The sequence below is a fragment of the Peromyscus eremicus genome, chromosome 1 (genome assembly GCF_949786415.1).
Source record: "Peromyscus eremicus chromosome 1, PerEre_H2_v1, whole genome shotgun sequence".
Classification (NCBI taxonomy): domain Eukaryota; kingdom Metazoa; phylum Chordata; class Mammalia; order Rodentia; family Cricetidae; genus Peromyscus; species Peromyscus eremicus.
In genome coordinates, this window is record NC_081416.1 from 49,642,797 (window position 1) to 49,648,534 (window position 5,738).

Sequence of the window (5,738 nt, forward strand, 5' to 3'; positions counted from 1 at the left end):
AGGCTTGGAAGCAAGTGCCTTTATCTGCTAAGCTTACTGACCTTTTCTTTGTTTTTTGTTTTTTGTTTTTTTGTTTGTTTGTTAGAGTTTCATATAGCCTGGACTAGCCTTGAGTTCCATATGCAATTGAGGATGACCTTGAACTTCTGATCCTTCTGCCTCCACTTCCTAAGTGCTATTATCACAAGGGTGTGCCATCATGTCTAGGGATTGAACTAGGGCTTTGTGGATGCTAAGCAAGGACTCTATCTGTTCAGCAACATCCCTAGCCTCCTGGCTGTCACCTCACTTCCAACTCTGTTCTTTGTGCCATGGTCAAGTGTGAAGTTCTAACACAAAGGCTAGTCATTGCTCTACTTAAAAGACCCAGAAGTTTCCATGAGACTTACATTGCAATCCTGGCATAGTTAGAGCCCTGAACATCCTGCAGGCTCTGCTGCAGCCTTCTCTTTCATCTCTCTCGATTGCTTGCACCCCTCCAACCCCCTTTCCACTTCCTGGGACTCATTAAACAGCAACCAGTCCCTGCCTTAAACCGCTACACAAGTTGTCTTCTTTCTCAGGATGCTTTTCTTTGGCACCATTCATATATATGTATATATATATATATATAATGTCTCTGTTCAAAGGTCATATTCCTAGATAGATCCTTCTCAACTCTAGTTAAATTTGCACACTTCCCACTTTCTGCTTCCATCACTCTTTATTTTATTACCCGGCTGTATTTTTCACATAGCACATGTTACTTATTATTATATTGTTCACTTAGTTTTATCATCTATTCTCTCTCACTAGACTATAACCTTCATCAAGTCAAGGACATTTTCTTTCTTCTTCTTCTTCTTCTTCTTCTTCTTCTTCTTCTTCTTCTTCTTCTTCTTCTTCTTCTTCTTTTTTTTTTTTTTACTTCTGTATCTATATGCCCAAGAGCAGTACAAGAAACATAAAGGTGGTAGGGATTCAGTAGATACTACTAAATAAATGAACTCATTGGGGATTCCTGGGAAGAGACTCCACGTGGGTAATGTTGGTCTGCACCTTACCCCAGAGAGACATCTTCAGAGCCTCCAGGATCTCTGTTTCTCTGGTCTCCAAGATGAGACATGCCCAATGCTCTGAGGGGCAGGGATGCTTGAAAAACCATCTGACAACTTAATGTTCTTGTGATTTTTTAAAAAAATCAGATTGAGGTAAGCTTTACCTTTTGTTTAGAAGAGAGTTTCTGTGAAAACGAATTCGGTCTCTGTCTCTCTCTCTCTTTCAACTGGGCAATAAAAATGACAACAACCAAGGATTCTTATTTCTCTTATCACATATTAAAACTATCTATGGTTTCATACTAGGTATTCTTAAGGAAAAAAGGATTTCTCACTCTCAACTGGTAGGTGACATGTTTTTCTCCTGTAGATAAAATGTGGTAAATCATTATTTTCCTACAAGTGCATGTATGTAAAGCTGAAGCCCCCAAAAGTGACAGATGTGGGGACATGGCTGTGGCAAGTCAACGTGAAGCAGTGGGTAAGTGTACACAGCCTGCAGCCTCTTGGCTGGAGTTAGGATTCAGGTTTTGCAGGTTTTGTGTTTATCTGTAAAGAGAGGATAACAGCACCTTCCCTGTCAGTTTACTTATGTAGAGTAAATGAGCTAACTAATAGAAAATACTTAGAATAGCTCCGGGCATCCAATAAACACTAGTCACTTCTCAATACATGAAATGTCAGCAGGCACTCAGCTTATGTTAGCTACTAGCTTTTGTTGAGCTGGCATAGCTATTAAGAGACAGTTGCATTTTATTTATTGTGTGTAAACTGTGTAGGAGTGGGTATAAGGACAAAGAAAAGCTGTCGTCAAGGAAACCAATGCGTACATAGTACATAGACAGGGAGGCCGACATGTACACAGATGGCTCACGAGGAAATGAGGTGGAGTGAAGGGCTGTGTTGACCATGCACAGGGGGTGGTGTGAAACAGCTGTCTGGATCTTGATTTCTTTTCTTTTCTTTTTTAATGTTGTATTCATAATTAATTAAATTGAGTATTTCTGTTTACTAAAAGAATAAAATATTATAAAATGGGAACATATGGCTTATAACTTAAAATCTGGATTCTGTTGACTCTGTTTTATATACTATTATGTAACAAATGTATGAATTTTAAAAATATGATTTCGCCGGGCGGTGGTGGCGCACGCCTTTAATCCCAGCACTCGGGAGGCAGAGGCAGGTGGATCTCTGTGAGTTCGAGGCCAGCCTGGGCTACCAAGTGAGTTCAAGGAAAGGCGCAAAGCCACACAGAGAAACCCCATCTCGAAAAACCAAAAAAAAAAATATGATTTCAAACAATTATATTGCATCAGCTTAATCTAACATTTTATATTAGATTGTTTTATTATTCTCTATTAAAATGAAACTCTTATTGTTGTTTTAGGTTCATTTCTAAGCTTAGACTCCTGGAGTAGCATGGATAAATTTGCATTAAAAATGTTAGTTTTTGGTTTGAGATATCTTTAATTCACACCCAGTAAGAGGCAGTATAGTGAACACTTCTGGGAGCATTGCCAGCTTGGAAAATTGTCAATATTTTGACAAAATAAGACATTTTAAGGTATTATTAAACTATTTTTCTAGAAACAATAAAAACAAATTTTATTTGAAAATTGTCACAATGAAACCTAATTCTTTATAAGCTGATAAACTAAAGAATAAAAGCAACTTTTCCCCTAAATATTTAAGCCTTCAACTTTTCTAGTAACTAACTAGCAAGTATTAATTTCTCCTCAGAGTTCCCAGCATGGAGGGTCAGTATTTACTTATGACTATTTCTCTTTATTCTTTCAGAATTTCATACATATATACAATATATCTTGGTCATATACACCCCAAGTTCTCCTCACTTTCCCCCAGGACTCTCCCCACATGTGCTCAGTCCTCCTCTCACCTTTATGCCCCCCTTTCTTTTTACTGTGTAAAAGAGACTACACTGGTTCTATGATGTTGGGGTGGGTGAGAGGGTGAGCCCTGTACAAGGATGTTGGAAATTATTTGTAAAGTGGATGCCATCAGGACATGGATAAAGGGAAATGTGAAAGAAGATGATGCAATAGTAAGGCTGATATTTGGCACAGCACAATTATGAAAGTGGATTGTTGAAGATTTAAGAAAAAAAAACCAAAATTCCAAGTAAAAGTACTACTCAGGGTGGACAATGTGGCCTATTTAATTTCTCTGGACTTTGGATACCCACATTTGCAACCTGGGTAAAGGACAGGTTGGTGTAGCTTGCTTTCTGAGCTCGGTGTGCAAATTGCACACATCCGTAGATATTTGTACACATGAGCCATTCTTCTGGTGAATGGCATAGAAACAAAGAGGCATGAGACTTGTGAGAAAGTTTTGCTCCAAAGGGAGACGAATGGTGACCAAGGACAGAATGGAAATCACAAGGAAACATATATTGAGAACCTCGTGCATGTCTGGCATTGGTCTCTGTGCTTGTAGACGTGGGGTCTCCTTTAATTTTCACCAGCCCTCTGAGGTAGGTGTTATACATTTCTGAGTTTTACAGTGAAAATGCTGGAGTCCACATTTCTCCAAAGTCATAGGGATAGTGGGAAATAAAGCCAAAGGAAGCCTTGAGGCTAAGTACTCATTGACTGTAGAGTATGTCTTTACTACAACTCAGTCACATTGGGACAGTAACTTTACCCTTGATTTCTTTCCTTGTACTAGGTCTAATGGAGGAGGAAAATCAGACAGGAGTGGTATATTTCCACTTCCGCCCCTTTTCAACCAGCTCCACAGTAGCTTCCCTGGTGTTTGTGGGCTTCTTGCTGCTGTATCTTGGAAGCCTCATTGGAAACCTCACCATCGGGCTCACCGTCTGGCAGGATCACTCCCTCCATACCCCAATGTACTTCTTCCTTTTTGTGTTGGCCACACTAGAGCTTGGCTATTCCACTAACATTGCTCCATTGACTCTGGCTAGCATCCTCTCCATGGGGAAGATGCTTATCTCTCTGCCCAGTTGTGGGGGCTCAGATGTTCTTCTTCATCCTTCTAGGAGGATCTGATTGTGTCCTGCTTGCCATCATGGCCTATGACAGGTATGTGGCCATCTGTCATCCACTGCATTACAGCCTCATTATGAGTTGGCAGCTGTGTGGGCAGATGACTTTAGGTTCCCTGGGGCTGGGATTCCTGTTGTCATTGCCTTTGACCATTCTGATCTGCCACCTTCCATTCTGTGGCCACAATGAAATCTACCACTTCTTCTGTGACATGCCTGCAGTCATGCGCCTGGCCTATACAGACACCCACATGCACCAGGCAGCTCTCTTTGCCATCAGTGTGGCTGCGGTGGCCATTCCCTTTCTCCTTATCTGTCTTTCCTATGGTTGCATCGTGGCTACCATCCTGAGGATGAAGTCAGCCGAGGGGAAGCGCCGGGCCTTCTCCACCTGCTCCTCACACCTCCTCGTGGTTGCCCTGCAGTATGGGTGTTGCACCCTCATCTACCTTCGCCCGAGCTCCAGCTACACCCCAGAGGAAGGCCGGGCAGTATCTGTTGTCTATACCTTTTTCTCTCCATTGCTGAATCCCTTAATCTATAGCATAAGGAACCAAGAAGTGACTGATGCAATAAAAAGACTTTTGGCAAGAATGTTCTGGCTCAGGAACCAGAAACGTTCCTTCCTAGGAAAATTATTCACCAAACAAGGAGGGACTGATGGAAAGGAAGCTCACAATAAGCAATGACAATGGAACAGTAGTTGTGCTCGTTACTACCTTGGTCTGTGAAGTGCTCATTGTCATCCCCTTACTGCTATTAGATTTTCAGTGACTAAGTCCTGGATTGACTCATGCCGCTGTAAGGAGCCTTTTTTTCTCCCACAGGACTTAGAATAAGGTCTGGCAGAGGAAAGTCAGAGAAGAAAAGAGGAAATGAATGAATGAGTAGAGTGGTGACAATGGATGATAGATGGCTGTCATTCTGTCACTTGTTAAAGTCTTGTAGACACCAAGGCATCTACATCCATAAATGCGCCTTTGGCTTTGCTTTTTTTGACATTAAAAGTGTCCTGACATCCCACTCCCTTAATGCAATCTTGCCATTCTGTCTGATAGTGATCATTAAAAAAAACTAAATCATACTTCTTTTTATAAAATTGAGTTTAATATGTCATGATATTAACCCTGCAATAAAACTCAAACTTCTTTTGAGGCAGAAGAAATGGATTGTTTTTCTCATTTTTCCTTGCACATTGCTAAGGACATAGTAAGGGCTCATCTTTAGGATCTATAAAAGTTGAGTCCTAATCTTTCCTTTATTTGTTTTATTATTTTATGTGTTTGGGTGGTTTGTGTGCATATATATATATATATGCATGTACACCATGTGCATGCTTGGTGCTCAAGGTCAGAAGAGGGTATCAGATCTCCTGGGCCTGGAGTCACAGATGTTTGTGAGCCATCATATGGGTGCTGGGAGTGGAAACTGGGTCCTTTGCAAGAGCAACAAGTGCCCTTAGCTTCTGAGTCTTTTCTCCAACTCCTAGTCTTTCCTTTATGTTAAAAGTAGACAGTAAAAAATTCTATCTATCTATCTATCTATCTATCTATCTATCTATCTATCTACTCTTTGGAGCCACATAAAGTTACATTTGCCTTTAGTTCCAGCACTTGGGAGGCTGAGGCAAGAAAATAACTTAAGCTCAGGAGACTGATGGAGAGGGTTAGATG

The 5,738-nt window shown here is 40.9% G+C and overlaps 1 pseudogene; it reads left to right on the forward strand.

Annotated features, from left to right (window-relative positions):
* Positions 1 to 3,733: 3,733 nt before the first annotated feature.
* LOC131924237 (olfactory receptor 10V1-like) lies at positions 3,734 to 4,839 on the forward strand (annotated as a pseudogene).
* The last annotated feature ends 899 nt before the right edge of the window (positions 4,840 to 5,738 follow it).